Genomic DNA, 26,204 nt, shown 5'->3' on the forward strand with positions numbered 1-26,204 from the left:
TATTCACTCTTCTATTTCTCTCGGATGGTTAGGGGGCCAATGGAACACTCCAGCAATGTGATTGCTCCTTTTTGGTTTTTAAGTTCTACTCATTTGGCTTCAGTATAATTCTAATATCTGGGCCCCGCAAGGTTGCCTACTTAGCCCCTTACTATCCTCCCTGTACACACACGACTGCCTGGCAAAATTTGTTTCCAACCCCATCCACAAGTTTGCTGACGATACGATCATAGTGGGCTGGATCGCGAAAAATGACGTGTCAGAATACAGGAGGGAGATCGAGAACCTAGTGGAGTGGTGTAGCGACAACAACCTCTCCCTCAATGCCAGCAAATCTAAAGAGCCGGTCATTGACTTCAGAAAGCTAAGAACTGGACACACCACTGTCAGCATCGATGAGGCCGAGGTGGAGATTGTTCGCAGTTTCAAATTCCTAGTGGTTCACATCTCCAAAAATCTGTCCTGGTCCACCCACGTCGACGCTACCACCAAGAAATCTCAACAGGGCCTTTACTTCCTCAGGAAACTAAGGAAATTCGGCATGTCCACATTAACTCTTCCCAACTTTTACAGATGCACCATAGAAAGCATCCTAGCTGCTGCATCACGGCCTGGTATGGCAACCGCTCGGCCCAAACCCGCAAGACACTTCAGAGAGTCGTGAACACAGCCCAGTCCATCACACGAACCTGCCTCCCATCCATTCACTCCATCTACACCTCCCGCTGCCTGGGGAAAGCGGCAAGCACAATCAAAGACCCCTCCCACCCGGCTGACTCACTCTTCCAACTTCTTCCATCGGGCAGCAGATACAAAAGTCTGGGAACACGCACAAACAAACTCAAAAACAGCTTCTTCCCCACTGTTACCAGACTCCTAAACGACCCTGTTATGGACTGACCTCATTAATACTACACCCCTGTATGCTTCACCCGATGCCAGTGTCTATGTAGTTACATTGTGTACCTTTTGTTGCCCTATTATGTATTTTCTTTTATTTCCTTTTCTTTTCATGTACTTGATGATCTGTTGAGCTGCTCGCAGAAAAATATTTTTCACTGTACCTCGGTCCACGTGACAATGAACAAAATCCAATCCAGTTGAAGAGCTTTCTAAGATGTCATCTCCTTACTGCTGTAATTCATTCTCTGATCAAAATTGTGACACTCCCTCCTCTTTTACCTCCTGCCCTATCTCTCCTAGAGATCCTGCATCCTGGAATATTGAGATCCCAATCCTTCCCCTCTCCCAACCGTGATTCAGTGACAGCAAATACATCATAACCCCATGTTCTCACTTCATCTGCCTTGTTCGTCAAGACTCGCAATCTCGCTGTGATATAGAACGCATACTTACTGTTTACTGCTAAGTTAGTGTGTGTGAGTTTTATCCTCAATGTCCCAGTGATATATAATGCATATTTTACTGCTTCCTGCTCAGTTACTGGTGTGTCAGAGTGAGAGAATGTGAGTGTGTGTGCGCGTGTTTTATTTTCAATATCACTCTATGATATATAGCACATATTTTACTGTTTACTGATCAGTTATTGATGAGTGAGTGTCTGTTTGTGTGTGTGAGAGAGTGTGAGTGATCGCATTATTGTGTGTGAAAGTGTGTATTGCCCTCACTGTCTCTCGTTGATACAGAACACATATTTTACTGCTTACTGCGCAGGTACCGGTGTGAGTGGGCGTGAGAGAATGCGTGTGAGAGAGCGAGCGCGTGTGAGAGAGCGAGCGCGTGTGAGAGAGCGAGCGCGTGTGAGGGAGCGAGCCCGTGTGAGGGAGCGAGCCCGTGTGAGGGAGCGAGCCCGTGTGAGGGAGCGAGCCCGTGTGAGGGAGCGAGCCCGTGTGAGGGAGCGAGCCCGTGTGAGGGAGCGAGCCCGTGTGAGGGAGCGAGCCCGTGTGAGGGAGCGAGCCCGTGTGAGAGAGCGAGCCCGTGTGAGAGAGCGAGCCCGTGTGAGAGAGCGAGCCCGTGTGAGAGAGCGAGCCCGTGTGAGAGAGCGAGCCCGTGTGAGAGAGCGAGCCCGTGTGAGAGAGCGAGCCCGTGTGAGAGAGCGAGCCCGTGTGAGAGAGCGAGCCCGTGTGAGAGAGCGAGCCCGTGTGAGAGAGCGAGCCCGTGTGAGAGAGCGAGCGCGTGTGAGAGAGCGAGCGCGTGTGAGGGAGCGAGCGCGTGTGAGGGAGCGAGCGCGTGTGAGGGAGCGAGCGCGTGTGAGGGAGCGAGCGCGTGTGAGGGAGCGAGCGCGTGTGAGGGAGCGAGCGCGTGTGAGGGAGCGAGCGCGTGTGAGGGAGCGAGCGCGTGTGAGGGAGCGAGCGCGTGTGAGGGAGCGAGCGCGTGTGAGGGAGCGAGCGCGTGTGAGGGAGCGAGCGCGTGTGAGAGAGCGAGCGCGTGTGAGAGCGAGCGCGTGTGTGAGAGCGAGCGCGTGTGTGAGAGCGAGCGCGTGTGTGAGAGCGAGCGCGTGTGTGAGAGCGAGCGCGCGTGTGAGAGCGAGCGCGCGTGTGAGAGCGAGCGCGCGTGTGAGAGCGAGCGCGCGTGAGAGCGAGCGCGCGTGTGAGAGCGAGCGCGCGTGTGAGAGCGAGCGCGCGTGTGAGAGCGAGCGCGCGTGTGAGAGCGAGCGCGCGTGTGAGAGCGAGCGCGCGTGTGAGAGCGAGCGCGCGTGTGAGAGCGAGCTCGCGTGTGAGAGTGAGCTCGTGTGTGAGAGCGCACGCGCGTGTGAGAGTGAGCGCGCGTGTGAGAGCGAACGCGTGTGTGAGAGCGAGCGCGTGTGTGAGAACGAGCGCGTGTGAGAGCAAGCGCGTGTGTGAGAGCGAGCGCGTGTGTGAGAGCGAGCGCGTGTGTGAGAGCGAGCGCGTGTGTGAGAGCGAGCGCATGTGTGAGAGCGAGTGCGCGTGTGAGAGCGAGTGCGCGTGTGAGCATGTGTGTGTGTGAGCATGTGTGTGTGTGAGCATGTGTGTGTGTGAGCATGTGTGTGTGTGAGCATGTGTGTGTGTGAGCATGTGTGTGTGTGAGCATGTGTGTGTGTGAGCATGTGTGTGTGTGAGCATGTTTGCATTTTACCCTCTATCTCTCTTTGATATATGACACATATTTTACTGTTCCTGCCCAGTTACTGGTGTGTGTGAGAGAGTGTGAGCGTGTGTTTTACCATCATTGTCTCTCTATGATAGATGATGCATATTTTACTGCTTATTACTCAGTAACTGTTGTGTCAGAGAGTGTGAGTATCAGAAAGTGTGTGAATATGAAAGAGTGTGTGTGTGAGGGAGCGTGTGCAAGTTAGTGTGTCAGTCTGTGTGAGGGAGTGTGTGAGTGTGAGAAATAGTCTGCAGGAGTGTGAGTGTGTGGGGGGAAGAGAGTGTGTGTTTTACCTTCATTGTCTCTCTGTGATATATAACATATTTTACTGCTCAGTAACAGGTGTGTGAGTGTTTTATCCTCACTGTCTGTCTATCAGAAATAACATATTTCACTGCTGACTGCTCAGTAACTGGTGTGTGTGTGAGAGAGATTGTCGGGAGAGCGCGTGTGAGCGTGTTTTGTACCCTCACTGTCCCTCTGTGAAATCAGCAAGAAGTCTTGCTGGAGAGGGATAGGGCCATACGGCAGGGCAAGGTTTATAATTTGGGGAGGGGGGGAACTTCCGGTTGCGGCTATGCGGAGCTAAGTCGCACATTTGGCGGCTCCCGCTAAAACTGACTTTTGGGCTCTTTTCAGGGCCCCCAACGGCACTTTTTCGACGTTTCCCAGTGTGGGAAGGAGTCTACAACAGCTCCCCGTCAGTATATGGCTTCCACTAGGAGCGGGGTGGAAAAAAAAGGTGGTGGTGCACCCGAAGAAGGTGCGAGGGAAGAAGGACAAAATGGCGGCGGGCGGAGACCAGGCAGCGTGGAAGAGCAGCAGGAGGGTATCCAGCGCTGCTTCAGAGAGAATAAAACGGACCTGCTAGAGGCGATGAAGGCTTCTATTGATAAGCTGCTGGAGACACAGACGGCCCAGGGAGTGGCGATCCACGAGGCTCGACACAAGATCTCTGACAATGAGGACGAGATCTTAGGCCTGGCAGGAAAGGTGGAGGCGCACGAGGCGCTCCACAAGAAATGGCAGGAGCGGTTCGAGGAGATGGAGAATCGGTCGAGGTGGAAGAATCTGCGGATTCTGGGCCTCCCGGAGGGGCCGGAGGTGGGGGCCTATGTGGTCACCATGTTGAACTCGCTGATGGGAGCAGGGTCCTTCCAGGAGCCCCTGGAGCTGGAAGGGGCCCATCGAGTGCTGGCGAGGAGGCCCAAGGCTAACGAGCCTCCGCGGGCGGTGCTGGTGAGGTTCCATCGGTTCGTCGATCGGGAGTGTGTGTTCAGGTGGGCCAAGAAGGAGAGGAGCAGCAGGTGGGAGAACGGGGAGGTTCAGATATATCAGGACTGGAGTGCGGAGGTGGCGAAGGGGAGGGCCGGGTACAATCGAGCGAAGGCGGTGCTGCACAGGAAGGGGGTGAAGTTTGGCATGTTGCAGCCGGCGCGACTGTGGGTTACCTGCAAGGACCGGCACCACTATTTTGAGTCTCCTGAGGAGGTGTGGGCCTTTGTTCAGGCCAAGAAGTTGGACACAGATTGAGGGTCGGGACGGGCGATTGGGGACTACGGTTGATATGCTATGTTTATTTTTGTTTCGAGGGGGGGGCTTTTGTATTGCTCCGGGATTCTTTTTCTTTGTGTTTTTTCTCTTTTGGGTCGGTGCAGGTGGCTGGGGCGGGTTGGGCACTGTTTTGGTTGGGTTGGTCGGGGGGGGGGGCTCTTGAAGGTGAGATGGGGCTCCGCGGGGGAGGGGGAGGCCCGAGTCAGGGGTGAGGGGAGAGGGCCTGTAAAAGGAGCTGCGTCAGAGGTGGCGGGGTCTGGTAGGTGGAAAGCGCGGGCTTTTTCCCACGCTGAAGACTGGAGGGGGCGGGGCCGGGGCAGGGAAGCGAGGGTTGTTTCCCGCGCTTAGAACAGAAGGGGGAGGGGGAGAGCCTATGGATGGGGACGGGAGAGGAGGGTGTGCCACACAATGGGAGGAGTCGAAGGAGAGGCGGGAGTGGCCGGGGTCAGGAGGAGTCAGCTGACTTGCGGAAGTGCAATGGGGGGAGTAAATCAGCTAGGATGGGTCCTAGCCGGGGGTTGTGGGGGGTTGGGTGGGGGGGAGAAATCGAGCTGCTGCTGCTGCTATGGTCAAGGAGGAGCTGGAGCGAGTGGGGGGGGATCTAGACGGGGGTATGCCGCTGTGGGGAACGTTCCGGGTGTGGGGTGTGGGCACGTGGCTGGCCAAGGAGGGGTCATGGCTAGTCGGCGGGAGAGGGGGGTGGGTAGCCCCCTGATCCGGCTGATAACCTGGAATGTAAGGGGACTGAATGGGCCGAATAAGCGGGCCCGCGTGTTCGCTCACCTGAAGGGGCTCAAGGCGGATGTGGTTATGCTTCAGGAGACACACCTGAAGGTGGCAAACCAAGTAAGATTGAGGAAAGTGTGGGTAGGTCAGGTGTTTCACTCGGGGCTGGATGCCAAAAATCGAGGGGTGGCGATCTTGGTGCGAAAGGTGTCGTTTGAGGCGTCGAGCATTGTGGCAGATAATGGCGGCAGGTACATGATGGTAAGTGGTAAGTTGCAGGGAGAGAGGGTGGTACTGGTCAATCTGTATGCCCCAAACTGGGACGATGCGGGTTTTATGCGGCGTATGTTGGGTCGGATACCAGACTTGGAAGTGGGGTCCTGATAATGGGGGGAGGCTTTAACACGGTGCTGGACCCGACACTGGATCGCTCCAGGTCTAGGACGGGTAGGTAGCCGACGGCGGCTAGAGTGCTGAGGGTGGTTTATGGACCAGATGGGAGGGGTGGACCCTTGGGGATTTGCAAGGCCGGGGGCTAGGGAATTTTCATTCTTCTCACATGTCCTGGGTTATTCCCAAATCGACTTTTTTCATCTTGAGTTGGGCGTTGATAGCGAGAGTAGAGGATACTGAGTATTCGGCAATAGCCATTTCGGACCACGCCCCGCATTGGGTGGACTTGGAGATGGGGGAGGAGAGGGACCAGCGCCCGCTGTGGCGCTTGGAGGTGGGCCTGTTGGCGGACGAGGAGGTGAGCGAGTGGGTCCGAGGAAGTATAGAGAGGTACCTGGAGACCAACGGCAACGGGGAGGTCCGAGTGGGGATGCTATGGGAGGCACTGAAGGCGGTGGTGAGGGGAGAGCTGAACTCCATTAGGGCCCACAAGGAGCGGAGGGAGTGGGGGCAGAGGCTGGTGGGGGAAATGGTGAGGGTAGACAGGAGGTATGCGGAGGAGCCCGAGGAAGGATTGTTGAGGAAGAGGCGCAGCCTCCAGGCCAAATTCGACCTGGTGACCACCAGGAAGGCGGAGGTGCAGTGGAGGAAGGCACAGGGGGCGATTTACGAGTATGGGGAAAAGGCAAGCCGGATGCTGGCACATCAGCTTCAGAAGCAGGATCCGAGCCCACGGGAGGAGGGAGGGATGGGCCGCTTCCTGGACCAATTGAGGTTTCCAAAGGTGGAAGAGGGACTGGTGGCGGGATTTGGGGCCCCGATTGGGCTGGAGGAGGTGATCAAAGGGATAGGAAGCATGCAGACGGGGTAAGAACCGGGGCCGGACGGTTTCCCGGTCCAATTCTAGAAAACATATCTGGACCTTTTGGGTCCGCTGTTAGTTAGGACCTTCAATGAGGCAAGGGAGGAGGGGGCTTTGCCCCCGACGATGTCCCGGGCACTGATCTCCTTGATCCTGAAGCGGGACAAGGATCCCCTGCAGTGTGGGTCTTACAGACCGATTTCCTTGCTAAATGTAGATGCCAAGGTGCTGGCGTAGGTCTTAGCCTTGAGGATTGTGTGCCGCAGATCATCCATGAAGACCAGACGGGGTTTGTGAACGGGAGGCAGTTGAACGCGAATGTGCGGAGGCTTTTGAACGTTATCATGATGCCGGCGAGGGAGTGGGAGACGGAGATAGTGGTAGCGATGGACGCTGAGAAAGCCTTCGATAGGGTAGAGTGGGGGTATCTGTGGGAGGTGCTGAAGAGGTTTGGGTTTGGGGAGGGGTTTGTCAGGTGGGTTAGGCTGTTGTATGAAGTCCCGATGGCGAGTGTGGCCACAAACAGGAAGAGGTCCGAGTACTTTCGGTTGCACCGAGGGATGAGACAGGGGTGTCCCCTATCCCCCCTGCTCTTCGCACTGGCGATTGAAGCCCTGGCTGTGGCACTGAGGGAGTCAAGGAACTGGAGGGGGTTGGTGCGTGGTGGGGAGGAGCATAGGGTGTCACTTTATGCGGACGACCTTCTGCTGTATGTGGTGGACCCGGTGGGAGGAATGCCAGAAGTAATGATGATTCTTAGGGAATTCAGGGACTTTTCGGGGTACATCCTCAACATGGGGAAGAGCGAGCTGTTCGTAGTTCATCCAGGGGACCAGGAGAGGGGGATTGGCGAGCTCCCACTAAAAAAGGCGGAGAGGAGCTTCATGTATCTGGGAGTCCAGGTGGCCAGGAGCTGGGGGGCCCTGCATAGGCTTAACTTTACAAGGCTGGTGGAGCAAATGGAGGAGGAGTTCAAGAGGTGGGTCGCGTTGCCGCTGTCCTTGGCGGGTAGGGTGCAGTCAATCAAAATGACGGTGCTCCCAAGGTTTTTATTCCTGTTCCAGTGCCTCCCCGTGTTTATCCCGAAGGCTTTTTCAGGCGGGTTAACAGGAGTATAATGGGGTTTGTGTGGGCGCGACGGACTCCGAGGGTGAGAAGGGTGTTCCTGGAGCGGAGGAGAGATAGGGGGGCACTGGTGATATCCAACCTCTGTGGATACTACTGGGCCGCCAATGCAACGATGGTGCGCAAGTCGGCGATGGAGGGGGAGGGGGCCGCATGGAAGAGGCTGGAGACGGCATCTTGTGTGGGTACGAGTCTGGGGGCGCTGGCAACGGCGCCGCTGCCGCTCCCTCCAAGGAGGTATACCACGAGCCCGGTGGTGGTGGCTGCCCTCAAAATTTGGGGGCAGTGGAGGCGGCACAGGGAGGGGGGGGGGGGGGGGAGTGGGGGTCTCGGCGGGGACCCCATTACGGGGGAACCACCGGTTCGCCCCAGGAAGAACAGGTGGAGGGTTTGCGGGGTGGCACAGGGCAGGGATACGAAAGTTGGGGGACCTGTTTGTGGACGGGAAGTTCGCTGGAGGAGAAGTACGGGCTCTCCACGGGGAACACGTTCAGGTACTTACAGGTAAGGGTGTTTGCCAGACGGCAGGTAACACAATTCCCATGGCTACGGCCACACACAGTATAGGACAGGGTGCTCTCGGGGGGGTGGGTGGGAGTGGGGAAGATCTCGGAAACTTAACAGGTGATGCAGGAGGAGAAGGAGGCCTCGGTGGTGGAGGTAAAAGATAAGTGGGAGGAGGAGTTGGGAGAGGAAATTGAGGAAGGGACATGGGCAGACGCCCTGGGGAGGGTGAACTGTTCCTCATCGTGCGCGAGGCTCAGCCTCATACAGTTTAAGGTGCTGCACAGGGCACACACACCGGGACAAGGATGAGTCGGTTTTTTGGGGGTGAGGACAGGTGTGTTAGGTGCTCAGGGAGCCCAGCAAACCACACCCATATGTTCTGGGCATGCCCAGTGCTGGAGGAATTTTGGAAGGGCGTAGCGAGGATGGTATCAAGGGTGGTAGGTTCCAGGGTCAAGCCGGGCTGGGGCTCACAATATTTGGGGTGGCAGAGGAGCCGGGAATGCAGGAGGAGAAAGATGCCGGAATTCTGGCCTTTGCGTCCCTGGTAGCCCGGCGAAGGATTCTTCTTCAGTGGAACGATGCGAGGCCGCCAAGCGTGGAATCCTGGATCAACGATATGGCGGGGTTTATTAAGTTGGAGAGGGTGAAATTCGCCTTGAGAGGGTCGGTACAAGGGTTCTTTAGGCGGTGGTAACCGTTCTTAGACTTCCTGGCAGAGCGGGAGACATTGGTCAATGGCAGCAGCAACTCGGGTGGGGGGGGGGGGGGGGGTCACTTTATTTTTTTGTTTTTGTTATTTACACTGGAGGGTCTGAGGGGTTGTATATACTTGTTGAATTAAGTCAGGGTGTCAATGTTAATTTATTATTTATGTACAGGGGGGAGGGGGATATGGAGGGTTGTTTTTCTGGACTGTGTTTTGTACTTAACCCTTTTTCTTTTTCATTTTGTTCTTGATATTTTATGAAAACCTTTAATAAAAATTATTTTTTAAAAAATAATAATAATTGTGGGAGGGGTAATGATGATGCGATTAGGCAACAATTCGGAAGCATTAGATGGGAACAGAAACTGTCAGGGAAAAGCACAAATGAAAAGTGGAGCTTGGTCAAGGAACAAATACTGCGTGTCCTTGATAATTATGTCCCTGTCTGGCAGGGAGCAAATGCCCGTGAGAGGGGACCATGGTTCACAAAAGAGGTTGAATGTCATGTCAAGAGGAAAAAGGAAGCGTATGTAAGGATGAGAAAACAAGGTTCAGTAGGGTCGCTTGAGGGTTAGAAGGTAGCAAGGAATGAGCTTAAAAAAGGGCTGAGGAGAGCTAGGAGGGGGCATGAGAAGTCCTTGGCGGGTCGGATCAATGAAAACCCCAAGGCTTTTTCCTCTTATGTGAGAAATAAAAGAATGACCAGGGTGAGGTTAGGGCCGGTCAAGGACAGTCGTGGGAACTTCTGTGTGGCATCAGAAGAGACAGGAGAGGTGTTGAATGAATACTTTTCTTCAGTGTTCACCGAAGAGTGGGGCTATGTTTTTGAGGATGAGTGTGTGAGACAGGCGGGTAGTCTGGAGGAGGTAGATGATCTGAGGGAAGATTTATGAGCTATTTTGAAAAATCTGAGGGGCAACAAGTCCCCTGAGCCAGATGGGATATATCCTCGGTTTCTTTGGGAGGCAAGGGATGAGATTGCAGAGCCCTTGGCTTTGATCTTTGGGTCCTCACTGTCCACGGGGATAGTGCCAGAGGACTGGAGAGTGGCGAGGAATGACCCTAGTAATTATAGGCCAGTTAGTCTTACTTCGGTGGTCGGTAGGTTAGTAGAAAGGGTCCTGAGGGATAGGTTTAATGACCATTTGGAAAGATACAGCATAGAGTACCCAATTATTTTTCCCAATTAAGGGGCAATTTAGCGTGTCCAATCCACCTAACTTGCACATCTTTGGGTTGTGGGGGTGAAACCCCCGCAGACACTGGGAGAATGCGCAAACTCCACACGGACAGTGACCCAGGGCCGGGATTCGAACCCGGGTCCTCAGCGCCGTAGGCAGCAATGCTAACCACTGTGCCACCGTGCTGCCCTCGGTGATCGATAAGTTCATGGAAAGTGTACTGAGGGATAGGATTAATGACCATGTGGAAAGATGCATAATCCGGGATTGTCAACAAGGATTCGTGAAGGTTCTTGCCTCACAAATTTGATTGAATTCTTTGAGGAGCTAAGTGTGCAGATGAAAGTAGAGCAGTTGCTGTACTATACATGGATTTCAGTAAGGTTTTTGATGAGGATCCCCATGGTCAGCTCATGAAGAAAGTAAGGAGGTATGGGATCGAGGGAAATTTGGCCAATTCGATAAGTAACTGGCTATCACATAGAAGACAGAGGGTGGTGGTGGATGGAAAATTTTCAGACTGGAGACCAGTTACCAGCGGTGTACCACAGAGAGCAGTGCTGGGTCCTCTGCTATTTGTGATTATTATCAATGACTTGGAGGAGGGGGCTGAAGGGTGGGTCAGTAAATTTGCTGATGACACCAAGATTGATGGAGTAGTGGATGAGGTGGAGGGCTGTTGTAGGCTGCAAAGAGACATTGATAAGATGCAGAGCTGGGCCGAAAAATGGCAGATGGAGTTTAACCCCTGATAAGTGCGAGGTGATTCATTTTGGTCGGACAAATTTGAATGCCGATTACAGGGTCAACGGCAGGGTTCAGAGGAATGTGGAGGAACAGAGATATCTTGGGGTTCATGTCCACAGATCTCTGAAGGTTGCCACTCAAGTGGACAGAGCCGTGAAGAAGATCTATAGCGTGTTAGTGTTTATTAACAGGGGCTTGAGTTTAAGAGCCGTGGGGTTATGCTGCAATTTACACGACCCTGATGAGACCACATTTGAAGTATTGTATGCAGTTCTGGTCACCTCATTTTTGGAAGGATGTGGAAGCATTGGAAAGGGTGCAGAGGAGGTTTACCAGGATACTGCCTGGATTGGAGGGTAGGTTTATGAGGAAAGGTTGATGGATCTAGAGCTTTTCTCATAGGAGTGAAGGAGGATGAGAGGCGACTTAATAGAGGTTTATAAGATGATGAGGGGGATAGATAGAGCGGACGTTCAGAGACTATTTCCTCGGGAGGATGTAGCTGTTAAAAGGGGGCATAACCTGAGACATACAATGCATATTTAAATGCTTACTGCTCAGTGACTGGTGTGTGAGAGAGCATGAGTGTGTGTGAGAGATAGTGTCTGTATAGAGAGTGTGAAGGTGTGATTTGCCCTCATTGTTTCTCCGTGATATATGATGCTCACTGGTGTGTGCGAGAGAGTGTGTGAGTGTGTGTGTGTGTATGAGTGGGTGCTTTATCCTCACTGTCACTCTATAATACATAACATATATTTTACTGCTTACTGCTCAGTTAATGGTTTATGAGTGTGTGCGTGAGTGAGAGAGTGTGTGAGATTCTCAGTGATGTCTAAAACCTTGTAATATTCAGTTAACGGTGTGTGTGTGTGAGAGAGAGTGTGTGAGCAGAAGAGTGTGTGTGGGTGTCAGTTTTAAGACCATAAGACCACAAGACATAGGAGCAGAAGTAAGGCCATTCGGCCCATCGAGTCCACTCCACCATTCAATCATGGCTGATTTCAACTCCATTTACCCGCTCTCTCTCCTTAGCCCTTAATTCCTCGAGAAATCAAGAATTGATCAACTTCTGTCTTAAAGACACTCAACGTCCCGGCCTCCACCGCCCTCTGTGGCAATGAATTCCACAGACCCACCACTCTCTGACTGAAGACATTTCTCCTCATCTCTGTTCTAAAGTGACTCCCTTTTATTCTAAGGCTGTGCCCCCGGGTCCTAGTCTCCCCTGCTAATGGAAACAACTTCCCTACATCCACCCTATCTAAGCCATTCATTATCTTGTAAGTTTCTATTAGATCTCCCCTCAACCTCCTGAACTCCAATGAATATAATCCCAGGATCCTCAGACGTTCATCGTATGTTAGGCCTACCATTCCTGGGATCATCCGTGTGACTCTCCGCTGGACCCGCTCCAGCGCCAGTATGTCCTTCCTGAGGTGTGGGGCCCAAAATTGCTCACAGTATTCTAAATGGGGCCTAACTAATGCTTTATAAAGCTTCAGAAGTACATCCCTGCTTTTATATTCCAAGCCTCTTGATGTGAAAGTGTACAAACTCAGCAATCGCATGATGGGAAAAATAGCCAATTGATGTAACCAAGTGTGAGACAGCTGTGTCAGCTAAGTGCCAAGATCAGACCCTGACAAACTAGACAAAGCTAAGAATCCACATAATTGTATCATACAAGGCCAGAAGAGGGAAAATAGTGCCTGACCTTATTAAAACCTGATAACAAAGCCACGATCTAGGAATGTCCTAATAACACAACCTCCTCATGTCCTAGGTCCATCTGCGTCAAGGCATCATGAGGGCAGAGGTAAAAACAAAATAGGACCACGTCTTAAACCCTCTAAAGACACAATACTGCAAATAAGCCGAGTCAGGGTCTTTCCATGACAACATGTTTGATCAGAAGTTATGACTGTATTGACATTTTTGAACAAGGTCTGTTTTTGTAAAATGATACAGCTTTAGTATAAATATTGAATGTTTTCTCCCTGTCTTTGCGAGCTTGAGAAAGAATGAGCAGGTTTACCTTAACAGCTCTCTCTCTCTCTCACCTGTAGCCATCTGCATGCAGACTTTGGTCAATAAAGACAAAGTTAGTTTTATCGAAACCAAGGTGTAAAGTTGTTTTTTTCACAGTCTTGAAGTAGGAAAGATTTTAAAAGACGACAGTGGCGCTGCGAGCCCTCACCAATACCCTGAGTGGCTTCCGTGGGGGACCGAACAAGTGATCGAGCACGAACCCGGAGAGCGGAGACTGACGGCGCAACAAGGTAAGCTTTAACCTTGGTCTCTCTCTCTCTCTCGGATCGGTGCTGTGACCCCTCGTCCCTGATGGATAACGCTGACAGGTGACGGTGTTCGAATCTAAATTTGACTGCGAGTAATGTTCTTAGGGTCTGGGACCCGGTTGTCGTTCAAAGCCTAAGGTCAGGGACCACCTGCTCTTGTTTTTTTTCCCAGGACAGGGATACACAGGCTTGGCTAGGTCAGGGACCAGATTTGGATTTTTGACTTTTAAATTTACAAGGCAGTTTTTCCCCATTTTTTTTCTTCTCTCTCTCTTTTAATTATTTTTTCCACTCCTTAAAAAATCTTGGGACAGAGCCTGGACAAAACGGAGGACAATTCTCCCTTGCTTTTTATGTGCAAAGTGTTCACTGATCAGGAACGCAATTTACGCCTCTTGTCTTCAGCTTTAAATAAGAAATTCGGATCTGAAATTTGGCCACTAGGAGGTACCTGGAATTTAGAAAACTGCACCGCGGCAGAGACAGCCATTTGGTCTCGGAATGCCAGAGCCAAATGGAAGAAATTAATTACCAAATGGCAAAAAGAATCAGACAGACGACACAAACTGTCCTTGTTAATGAGTTGGAGGGACAATGCACGTAGGAGAGGGATTGCTGATTATAAAGACAGAGAAACCAAAGACTGGGAAACGTTGAAATTCGAATGTGAACTATGGGACAGGAAAGATCCTAAGAATCAAGGGGGGGATAATACTGCATCGGGTGTTAAGCAGGTCGGAATAGTCCATCAGATTAAAAATCAGGAGGATCCTCCCACTACCTCTGGCATGCCGTTGTTTCCCTATTTGATTGATACAGAGGAGGAGGAGGAGGAGGAATTAAATCCCACGATGCCCCCATGGCCACCTCTTCCCAGCTCCACGGTGCAGCAGCCCCTTTCTCACCCTCCCCCTTGTAACAACCTTGCTGCCGATAATCTCCCTTCTGCTATTTCTCCCATTGCAACACGCACTTGCTCAAAAGCACCAACCACCTTCCTCGATCAGCCCGTTACCTCTGTTAATCAGGCTTTCCAAGAATTAACTATCAGTACCGCACCGGTAGAGGAGCCTTTTCCACCACCGCCTCCCCCTGCAAATTTTCCAATCCGACGTCTCGTTAACCCTCGAGCGACTGATGACGACGACCAATTTATTGAGACATGGCAGGCTTTTAAACCTCAGGAGCTCTGTTTGATCATGGCTCACTGTCCGTCACATAAAACGGACCCAGAGGGCTTTACTGGAGAACTGCGACTGTGTATGGTGCTACCCCTAGGGATCAGTATTCCCTTATTTTTTCATCCCTTCCCCCAGATTTAGGTGAGAAATGGAAACGGGAATTAGGGGATCATGGGACCACATGGGATGCGTTTAAAACCAACAATCCATCAGATGAGGCTCAACTCGCTTTAATGTTCCCAGCACTTAAGCGTGCTCTCCGTAAACCTGTAGATATCTCCAAAATTCTTGATTGTACACCCACTCCTAAGGAGGAGGGTCCTGAATTTTTTGACCGCTTTTGTGGAATTTACACTCTTTATTCCGGTGATGAGACTTTTAATGCGGGCTTGAAATCTCCCCAGTTCAATGCGCTGCTTATGCAGGTCGTGCCTGACCGCATAGCAACCAGTATTAAAACTAATAATATGGATTGGTCTGATAGCTCCAAATCCCACATGCGACGTGCTATCTCTTATTACTGGAGCAATGGCCGTGACAGAGCAGCTTTCGGAAGGGACCCTCCTACACCCAAAATAAAGTCGGAGTTTGTCCAGCGACCCCCTCGCAGGAACCCCCCACCCTATGAACGTCACCATGGCCCTCCCCGGCCTTGTCCTCCAACCCGAGACAGTGTCACTTGCTTTAATTGCAGACGGACGGGTCACTACGCTAGGGATTGCCCTGCTCCACGCAGAGACAGGGCACTCCCTCCACGGCGGTATGCTCCTTTCACTGACTCCCACCCCTATTGACTGGCCCGCTCCAATTTCCCGGTTCTCTCTGGCGACCACTCTGAGGAACACACAGCTACAATTCACATTGAGGGTATTCCCGTCCCCTTCCTCATTGATACAGGGGCAAATGCTTCTACGTTGAATTTGACATTAGTTAAACAGTATTGTTTTCCTCTCTCAGACGAATATGTGGAACTTTCTGGTTTTATGGGTGAGAGGGCTACATACCAACTCACGAAACCCCTTCTGGTTCAATTTAATGACCGTCAATGTTGTATTCCCTTCACTGTCACGCGTACCCTCGGTGTTAATCTTGCTGGCCGTGATCTGTTATGTCCCTTACAAGTTGAGATTGTTTGCCTTGACGACGGCGTCACGATCTCCACGGCTCCACAAGTCCAGCCTCGAAATTTACCCCTTTTTTTCACTCCCCAATGGTGGTCCGTTGATTTTGATCCCTCCAATTTTTCACCTCCCTTGCATGTTCCTCATCCACACGTGACCCTTTGCTATGACTAGTGGCACCTCACATTACCCTCACCGTCAATGCAGGCTACAGTGCCAGGTCACTGGGCTTTCTGATTGCTACCCTCCAAGGAAAATGTGATCCTTTTTATACTGGACGACAGACCTTCCCTGAAGGCACGTTACAGTATTTTTCACAGCCCTTTTGTGTTGATGGTACATTGAACCACCATCGGACCAACCGTTCCCCATCCCCAGAGATTCCTGCAGACTTATGAGCTGCGTCCAAACACGAAGTTGGTCTTACTAATGTGCCTCCAGTTCTCATTAAGGTTAAGTCCGGTGTGCCCCTGCCCTCCATTTCTCAGTACCCTATTCGCCCTGACGCTGAGGAAGGAATCTCCAGCATGATACAGTCCTTCCTTCAACAGGGAATTTTGGTTCCGTGCCAATCGCCCTGTAACACCCCTATTCTTCCCGTTCCTAAGGTTGGGCGGCCGTCTGAATGGCGTTTGGTCCACGACCTCCGCCGTATCAATCAGATCGTTGAACCCTTGCACCCCCTGGTCCCTAACCCGGCTACAATCCTCAGTAATATCCCGCCTGAGGCAGCTGTCTTTACCCTTGTGGACTTACAACACGCCTTTTTTGCGATACCCCTTGCCGCTGAATCCCAGTATTTGTTTGCCTTCACATTCAAAGGGCACCAGTACACTTGGACTAGGCTACCGCAAGGTTTCATTCATTCACCGACACTCTTCTCACAGGCACTGCACTCCCAATTAGCTACTTTGACACCCCCGGGGGTATCTACTATTATACAGTATGTCGATGACTTACTCCTTGCTAGCCCTGACTTTGCTTCTAACGAACGCGACTCCATTTATCTGCTCACCCGTCTCCCTTCCTGGGGATATGTAATACCACCTAATAAAGTACACAAAGGACAGAGGCAGGTTAAATTTCTGGGCGTTCTGATAAGCGCTACTGAACGTTCCCTTACGCAGGATCGTATTACTCCCATTTTGCAAACCGCACTTCCTACCTCGCCAAAGCAGATGAGAGCCTTTTTAGGTTTAGTGAACTTTTGCAGACAATGGATTCCAAATGTTACTGCTCATACCAAGGAGCTTACTCCTTATTCCTCCCAGAATTCACCCCTTAAGTTTGAACCACCCGATTTAGCACAGCAATCTTTTGTTACTCTCAAAAACGCGCTAGCTTCCGGCTCTAGGATGACCTCTTTATGACAGGCCCTTCCAGTTGTATGTTAGTGTCCTTGACCTATGTGCCACGGGTGTCTTGACACAGGAACATGGTGACCAACGCCGTCCGATTGCCTATTATTCTACTAAATTGGATCCAGTAGCTTGTGGTTTGCCCCCCTGCACTCAAATTCTCACTGCTGTACATGTGTTAGCTCAGGCAGCCTCTAATCTAACCCTTCATCAGCCCGTGCATACCTCACACTCTGTTGTGGCTCTCCTTCCATCTCAGCAGACCCAGCATCTGACACAGGCCCGCTTGAGCCGATATGAGGTCTCACTATTACAGAACCCATATCTGTCTTTCCATTACTGTTCCACTTTAAATCTCGCAGCATTCCTCGAACATCCCCCGATGTACTTGTTGATCCACCACATGATTGTTTGCTTAGGAATCACTTCCTTACCGCACCTCGTCCCGATTTAACTGACCACCCTCTTGATAATCCTGATCTCACTTTTTATGTTGATGGCAGTTCTTCTATTTCCCAAATGGGGGTCCCGCAATCGGGATATGCCATTGTTACAGACACTGACATTCTGGAAGCAGCTGCTTTCCAGATTCCAGTCTCGGCACAGAAAGCTGAGCTATTCGCCCTTACTAGAGCTTGTGTTCTGGCCAAAGACCAAAGTGCGAATGTGTACACAGACTCTAGGTACGCTTTTGGTGTCATCCACGATTTTGGCCACCTCTGGCAGCAACGTGGATTCCTTACCTCTGCAGGCTCTCCCATTCTAAATGCTCTTTGGGTTAAAAATCTCCTCGTTGCTATTCAACTTCCTCGTCAATTGGCTATCATTAAATGTGCTGCGCGCACTTCCGGGGACACTCCTGTGCAATTAGGAAACGCCCGTGCGGATTCAGCCGCTAAGGCAGCGTCTGCATCAGCCTCTATGGTTGTTCCCGCAGGGGGTACACAGGCTTTAAATCAGCTACCTATTCTAGCAAAAAAGGGCATGCCAGAGTTAGCTGAAATTCAAAGGTTACAGAGGGACGCCTCTGATTCTGAGCGCACACTATGGAAGTCAATGGGGTGTTTGCACTCGTTGACACACAGCCTCTGGCTTACCCCAGTAGGTCAAGTTTGTGTTCAGATTCGTTATCGCCGATACTTATTGATTATTTGCATTCTTGTACCCATCTTGGCAAGGAGGCAATGGTACAGCTACTTTTGAAAACTTGGTGGCACCCAGATCTGAATACAGCAGCACAAATGCTGTATTCAGATCTGTATTCAGATCGATGTCTTATTTGCATGAAAAATAATAAGGGTAAAGGCATCAAATGCACTCCCGGAACAACCCCCTTGCCAGATGGTCCTTTTGCCTGCATACAGCTTGATTTTATTGAATTACCTAAAGTACAATGCTATAAATATTGTTTAGTGATCATTGATGTATTTAGTAAATGGATTGAAGCCTTCCCCACCACCAACTGTACTGCACATACGGTGGTAAAATTACTATTGACAGAAATTATTCCCCGATTTGGGATTCCCAGAACGATGAGCTCAGACAATGGGACACATTTTGTGGCTCGAATCAATTCTGAATTATGCAAAGCACTCAAAATTAAACAACAACTGCACTGCGCGTATCATCCACAGGCAGCAGGAATTGTAGAAAGAGCAAATGGGACCTTAAAAGAAAAATTATCTCAATTGACCGAAGAAACTGGATTAAATTGACTAAAGATATTGCCTTTGGCACTGTTTCACATGAGGGTTACTCCACATTCGCGGTCCGGACTGTCAGCTGCAGAGATAGTCTACGGTCGGCCAATGAGCACTCCCTGGGATGCCCATGAAGAACCCCTAGAGGGAGTAGACCTCCAAGTTATGGGAGATAAAATGCTGAGTTATTTGAAGCAATTAACATTTTCTTTGAAGTTTCTCCACTCGCAGGTAAAACAGGCCCATCTCCCAGCAACAGCCGGAACAAAGATCCCTCGATATCCAGTAGTCAAACCAGGAGACTACGTGCTGATAAAGAATTGGGACAGAGAGAAGTTAGGGCAACGCTGGAGCGGCCCTTTTCAAGTATTGCTGACTACACCGACTGCCGTTAAACTCGAAGGACGTTCGAGTTGGGTACACCTATCGGATTGTAAGAAGATTGGTTCCAGCCCCAACGAGGACGCAGAATGAGGATCTTCATTATCACATTTGGACTATTTGGACTAATTGGTCTTAATGGCCATTCGACAGTAGGCGAACAAACTGACAAAGAGCTGCGTGCTAATAGCTTTCTATATATGTCATATATTTATGCTGACAGATTGAATGTAAGTAACTGTTGGGTTTGTACCCGTATCTCCATCCATTCCAAGGAGGGGCTACCTCTCCAATCACTCCCATTCCACTTAGCAGAAACAGTTGAGTGGATACTGCGTCAAAACCGAACACAGGGGTTCGGTGGAGATATGAAAATTTGGAGATCGGCTGGCTATGGGATGACTAGATTTTTAGCCTGGTATCAACCTGGATATCCCCATGTTTCGAATCCCCCTGCCCTTACCATCCCATCGAGCACTGCGCAGGGATCCCTATGTTTTAGTAAATCAGGAGAAGGACCATCAATGGGGCAGAGTAGGTGTAATCTTACAACTGAATGGCAGGGACCGATACCAAACATCTCCAACAAGGGTATGTTTGTTCTTGATTGGTCCAGGGTGTGGAATAAAACATCAAATAGCTCATGGACGCAGAATTCCCAGGTACCCTGAATGACAATGGCTGAGAATTTTACGGCCTATAACGGGACCTATTTCATATGTGGCACTAAAGCATACTCCTCCTGGCTTCCCAGAAATTGGACAGGGTCCTGTTATCTAGGATATGTCGTACCCTGCGTGCACCACCTACTCTCCCTTAAACAACACTCCTCACGAATCAGGAGGACCATTAGTAAAACCGAGGAGTTCTTTATGACCGCCTTTCCACAATACGGAACAGGCAAGGCAGCAAACGAACTGATCCTTATGGCCTCGGCATTGGAACAACTGTCGAACATAACGGCAGCAGAATCCAGGGCAACCAAACGGGCACTAGCCGAGGTCTCGGCTGAGCTGGTGGCTGTCCGGACTGTGGCATTATAAAATCGAATGGCTCTGGATTATCCGTTAGCCTCGCAGGGAGGAACGTGTGCCATTATAGGTCAGGAATGCTGTACTTATATCCCAGATGCCTCTGAAAATATTACCAACCTAGCTGACCATATAAGAAGACAGGCGGATCAACTTCAAGAAATTGGCCAAGAATTTCACAATTATAACCCACCAGGTTGGTTAGGTTGGCTGGGACACGGATTGTTCGATTGGATCTTTAAGGCCTTCATATTATTACTAGTATTACTATTAGCAATAGGATTGCTTGGATGCTTGTGTCAATGTATTTACACCCGTCTCCTGAATATCCCTATTTGAACAAATTGAGTTGTTGTCCTGATGGGACAACAGGAGGGAATGTGAAAGTGTACAAACTCAGCAATAGCATGATGGGAAAAATAGCCAATTGATGTAACCAAGTGTGAGACAGCTGTGTCAGCTAAGTGCCAAGATCAGACCCTGACAAACTAGACAAAGCTAAGAATCCACATAATTGTATCATACAAGGCCAGAAGAGGGAAAATAGTGCCTGACCTTATTAAAACCTGATAACAAAGCCACGATCTAGGAATGTCCTAATAACACAACCTCCTCATGACCTAGGTCCATCTGCGTCAAGGCATCATGAGGGCAGAGGTAAAAACAAAATAGGACCACGTCTTAAACCCTCTAAAGACAAAATACTGCAAATAAGCCGAGTCAGGGTCTTTCCATGACAACATGTTTGATCAGAAGTTATGACTGTATTGACATTTTTGAACAAGGTCTGTTTTTGTAAAATGATACAGCTTTTGTATAAATATTGAACGTTTTCTCCATGTCTTTGCGAGCTTGAGAAAGAATGAGCAGGTTTACCTTAACAGCTCTCTCTCTCTCTCTAACCTGTAGCCATCTGCATGCAGACTTTGGTCAATAAAGACGAAGTTAGTTTTATCGAAACCAAGGTGTAAAGTTGTTTTTTTCACAGTCTTGAAGTAGGAAAGATTTTAAAAGACGACATTGCATTTGCTTTCTTAATTACGGACTCAACCTGCAAGTTTACCTTTAGCGAATCCTGGACCAGGACTCCCAAGTCCCTTTGCTCTTCAGCATTATGAATTTTGTCACCGTTTAGAAAATAATCCATGCCTCTATTCTTTTTTCCAAAGTGCAAGACCTCGCACTTGCCCACGTTGAATTTCATCAGCCATTGCTTGGACCACTCTCCTAAACTGTCTAAATCTTTCTGCAGCCTCCCCACCTCCTCCATACTACCTGCCCCTCCACCTATCTTTGTATCATCGGCAAACTTAGCCAGAATGCCCCCAGTCCCGTCATCTAGATCGTTAATATATAAAGAGAACAGCTGTGGCCCCAGCACTGAACCCTACGGGACACCACTCGTCACCGGTTGCCATTCCGAAAAAGAACCTTTTATCTCAACTCTCTGCCTTCTGCCTGACAGCCAATCGTCAATCCATGTTAGTACCTTGCCTCGAATACCATGGGCCTTTATTTTACTCAGCAGTCTCCCGTGAGGCACCTTATCAAAGGCCTTTTGGAAGTCAAGATAGATAACATCCATTGGCTCTCCTTGGTCTAACCTATTTGTTATCTCTTCAAAGAACTCGAACAGGTTTGCGAGGCACGACCTCCCCTTACTAAATCCATGCTGACTTGTCCTAATCCGACCCTGCACTTCCAAGAATTTTTCTCCTCATTGTCTCTGTGATACATAAGGCATATATTAGTTTATGCTGCTCAGTTACTGATATGTTTGAGTGGGTGTGCATGAGAGAGAGTGGGCGTGCGTGCGCGAGAGAGAGCGGGTGTGCGCGAGAGAGAGCGGGTGTGCGCGAGAGAGAGCGGGTGTGCGCGAGAGAGAGCGGGTGTGCGCGAGAGAGAGCGGGTGTGCGCGAGAGAGAGCGGGTGTGCGCGAGAGAGAGCGGGTGTGCGCGAGAGAGAGCGGGTGTGCGCGAGAGAGAGCGGGTGTGCGCGAGAGAGAGCGGGTGTGCGCGAGAGGGAGCGGGTGTGCGCGAGAGGGAGTGGGCACGCATGAGAGTGTGTGGGTGTGTGTGTGAGAGAGTGGGTGTGCGTGAGAGAGAGTGGGCGAGCGTGAGAGAGAGTGGGTGTGCGAGCGAGTGAGCCTATGTGTATTTAACCCTCATTGTCTCTCTTTGATATATAACACATATTTTGCTGTTGCTGCTCAGTTACTGGGGTGTGCGGTGAGTGTGTGAGAGAGAGAGTGAGAATCTATTTGACCATCACTGTCTCTGTGATATATGATGCATATTTTACTGCTCACTGCTCAGTTACTGTTGTGAGAGTGTGTGAATATGAGAGTATGTGAATATGAGAGTGTGTGTGTGAGAGAATGTGTCACTGTGTGTTTGGGAGTGTCTGAGTGTGAGAAATAGTCTGCGTGAGTGTGTGTGTTTTACCTTCATTGTCTCGGTGATAAAAAACACATATTTTACTGCTCAGATACTGGTCTGCGAATGTGTGTTTTACCCCCCACTGTCCCTCTGCGATATAAAACGCATATTTAACTGCTTACTGCTCAGTGACTGGTGTGTATGTGTGTGTGTGTGTGTGAGAGAGTCTGTGAGAGAAGGAACAAGAGTGTGAGAGAGAGAGCGTGAGTGTGTGTGAGAGTTAAAATATGTGAGTGTGTGTGCTTTACCCTCACTGTCCATGATGTATAACACATATTTTACAGCTTACTGCTCAGTTACTGCTGTGTGACTGAGTGAGAGAGTGTGAGTGAGAGAGTGAGTGCGTTTTACCCTCACTGTATCTCTCTGGTATATATCACATATTTAATTGATTACTGCTCAGTGACTGGTGTGTGTGTGAGAGGGAGAGTGTGTGTGTGTGTGTGTGTGTGAGAGAGAGAGTGTGTGAGTGAGTGAGTATTAACCTCACAGTCTCTCACTATAAGTGTGAGGGGAAAAATTAATTTGATTCTCTAACTCCTGTCTCTGTGCTTGCCTTTGTAGCTGTCTGTCTCTGTTATGGGATTCTGGGTTTAATCTCCGTCTGTAATATTATTTACAGATACACGATAGGACAGGTAATCTCAGTCTGTCCACCTCTCTGATGTGCAAGATTTTACTGTGTTTTCTGTACTTGTCAATACCTGTTTTGTGAGTTAAGGGTGAACATTCTGTTCAGTATTCATCCTCCATTATTACTTTTAGTGATAACATTGATATGTTAAATGATCTATTTCCATGTCTGTTTCATGAGAATGACACTGTACCATTATATCTGAGATTGTGTGAGATATTTGGATTGGAATTTAATATTTTGTTTTGGGAGGTGTCTGGGTAGAAGTTTATGATTAATTTGGCCCTTTTCAATCAGCTGTACTATCCGACCTTCCACTTGTACCAAAGGTTCACAAATTGTGAGAATGAAGGATGGCCTTACAATTTGATAAGTGTCCCTTTGGAGAACAATGTAAATGCATCATTTTTCTGTTAATGCCTTATTCAAGTGTTTTGCTTCTGATATATTTTAAACTAAGAAAGTTACAAAAAAGTGCCAATGGATACTTGCACATTGATTGCTGAATCTATAGCCTAATTAATACTATACTGATTACTTTATAGTGTTCAATTCTGGTCGCCACACTACCAGAAGGATGTGGAGGCTTTAGAGAGGGTGCAGAAGAGATTTACCAGAATGTTGCCTGGTATGGAGGGCATAAGCTATGAGGAGCGATTGAATAAACTCGGTTTGTTCTCACTGGAACGAAGGAGGTTGAGGGGCGACCTGATAGAGGTATACAAAATTATGAGGGGCATAGACAGAGTGGATAGTCAGAGGCTTTTCCCCAGCGTAGAGGGGTCAATTACTAGGGGGCATAGGTTTAAGGTGAGAGGGGCAAAGTTTAGAGTAGATGTACGAGGCAAGTTTTTTACGCAGAGGGTAGTGGGTGCCTGGAACTCACTACCGGAGGAGGTAGTGGAAGCAGGGACGATAGGGACATTTAAGGGGCATCTTGACAAATATATGAATAGGATGGGAATAGAAGGATACGGACCCAGGAAGTGTAGAAGATTGTAGTTTAGTCGGGCAGTATGGTCGGCACGGGCTTGGAGGGCCGAAGGGCCTGTTCCTGTGCTGTACATTTCTTTGTTCTTTGTACAGATGAAACGCTGTTGTCAAAAGTTGATCCGACATTCCATGAGAGAGTAGGGGTGAATTGTGGAAAATTATGCCACCTGTCCTCTCGTGTATCTGTAAATAATATTTACATGTTCTCCAGAAGTCCAGAGTTACTTGAATTTCTTCAATTGGATAATGAGGACTGTTGGATTGGACATGTTCATCTGGGACTTGAGGTCTCTGCGAATCTGACTGCTTCTGCTCTGTGACGGTGGAGCTGATGTTGTGTCTGTGTCTCTGCAATGTTGCATTAATATTGTACTTACAGTCAGTTAGAAGGAGACGGCTGCACATTCATGTTGCTGAGGAATCATCATCATCATCTTGGAACTCATCTTTTCATCTGTTGAACTAGGAAGAAGAAAACAAATTTCATGTAAGTTAGGGTCAGATGAGGCCAATGATAGATCAATCTATTCTTTCAACTGATAATCAGTAAAAGAAAGAAAATACTCTCCAAATCCTAACCCAGAATCAGACAAATAAGCCAGGCCCAGAAAGAGCTCTCCCTTCCCCCCGCTCACTCCAAGTCCCGGAACAAGATCGTGCTCCGCTGCGCCTCTTGCAAACAGCGCCCGATTCTCCCTGAACTCCCCCCGAGTCAGTAATGATCTCTGAGCCTCTTTGCTCACACTCCCAGATGGAGGTGCTGCTGCAATGAGAACGCTGTTTCCTCGCTGACCTGAGCCCTGACATTGACATTTCCCTCAGCTTCAACAAAGCGATTCCACTCACTGACCAAATGGAGAATGTCTAGGGGAGCGGCTGCGCATGCGCTTAATCTCAGAGTGACGTCTCTGGGGCGTGGTTCACCGGGCATGCGCAGATCCCCGCAGCAATTCCGCATTGAGAATCAATGGGAATATTCCCCATTTCACTGTCATCACATGTGGAGCAAAACCTCCTATAGAGCCCGTGTTGGGGGGACTGTGTGTGTGGCTGCAAGTGGCCCTGCGCCCTCGGGCTCAACCAATCACCTTTGTAGCTGTGTGTTTGTCCCAATGAGAGATTCAATTTGCAGTCATTGCCTGCAGCTTGTTTGTTATTACACTGTCACTCAGCCCCTCAAACTCTCACTTTCTGCAAACTACCATTTCACTGAACCACAGAATTACTACAGTGTGAAGGAGGCAATTCGGCTCATCGAGTCTGCAGCGACCCTCTGAAAGAGCGCCCCAGCTCCGCCCACTCGTCGCCTTATCCCCATAAACCCGTAACCCCACTGAACAGACACACCCTTGGACACAGCGGGAATTCAGCATTGTCGACCAACATAACCTGCACATCTATGGCCTGTGGGAGGAAATCGGAGCACCCGGAGGAAACCCACCTACACACATGGGGAGAACATGCAAACGCCATACAGGCAGTCACTCAACGAGGGTCCCTGCCACAGAGAGGCAGCAGTGGAAATCACTGTTCCACCTCCGGGCTTACTCACTCCCCTAGTTCACTCACTCTCCCGGTTCACTCACTCCCCTGATTTACTCACTCTCCTGGTTCATTCACTCTCCTGGTTCACTCACTCCCCTGGTTCACTCATTCTCCTGCTTCACTCACTCCTCTGGTTCACTCACTCCCCTGGATCACTCACTCTCCTGGTTCACTCACTCCACTGGTTCATTCACTCTCCTGGTTCACTCACTCTCCCCTGATTTACTCACTCCCCTGGTTTACTCACTCCCCTGGTTTACTCACTCCCCTGGTTTACTCACTCTCCTGGTTTAACAACAAACAAAGAACAAAGAAATGTACAGCACAGGAACAGGCCCTTCGGCCCTCCAAGCCCGTGCCGACCATACTGCCCGACTAAACTACAATCTTCTACACTTCCTGGGTCCGTATCCTTCTATTCCCATCCTATTCATATATTTGTCAAGATGCCCCTTAAATGTCCCTATCGTCCCTGCCTCCACTACCTCCTCCGGTAGTGAGTTCCAGGCACCCACTACCCTCTGCGTAAAAAACTTGCCTCGTACATCTACTCTAAACTTTGCCCCTCTCACCTTAAACCTATGCCCCCTAGTAATTGACCCCTCTACCCTGGGGAAAAGCCTCTGACTATCCACTCTGTCTATGC

At 49.8% G+C, this 26,204-nt stretch overlaps 1 protein-coding gene and 1 long non-coding RNA gene across 4 annotated transcripts in view; one reads left to right on the plus strand and one right to left on the minus strand.

The window, feature by feature from the left end:
• LOC140399999 (histone H2B-like) overlaps positions 1-24,862 on the minus strand; it is a 66,519-nt gene extending 41,657 nt beyond the window's left edge. For all 3 annotated transcript variants that reach the window (XR_011937950.1, XR_011937951.1, XM_072489495.1), the window contains exons 1-2: positions 24,807-24,862; positions 24,391-24,475 (exon numbers count right to left, since the gene is read on the minus strand). The gene's annotated coding sequence lies outside the window, so the exon portion shown is untranslated. The remainder of the gene's footprint in view (positions 1-24,390; positions 24,476-24,806) is intronic.
• LOC140399998 (uncharacterized) lies at positions 12,963-20,908 on the plus strand. Its single transcript, XR_011937949.1, has 2 exons — positions 12,963-13,158; positions 18,753-20,908. It is a non-coding gene; the product is annotated as an uncharacterized lncRNA (long non-coding RNA).
• Positions 24,863-26,204: the final 1,342 nt, after the last annotated feature.

The sequence above is a fragment of the Scyliorhinus torazame genome, chromosome 24, assembly GCF_047496885.1.
Source record: "Scyliorhinus torazame isolate Kashiwa2021f chromosome 24, sScyTor2.1, whole genome shotgun sequence".
Lineage (NCBI taxonomy): Eukaryota > Metazoa > Chordata > Chondrichthyes > Carcharhiniformes > Scyliorhinidae > Scyliorhinus > Scyliorhinus torazame.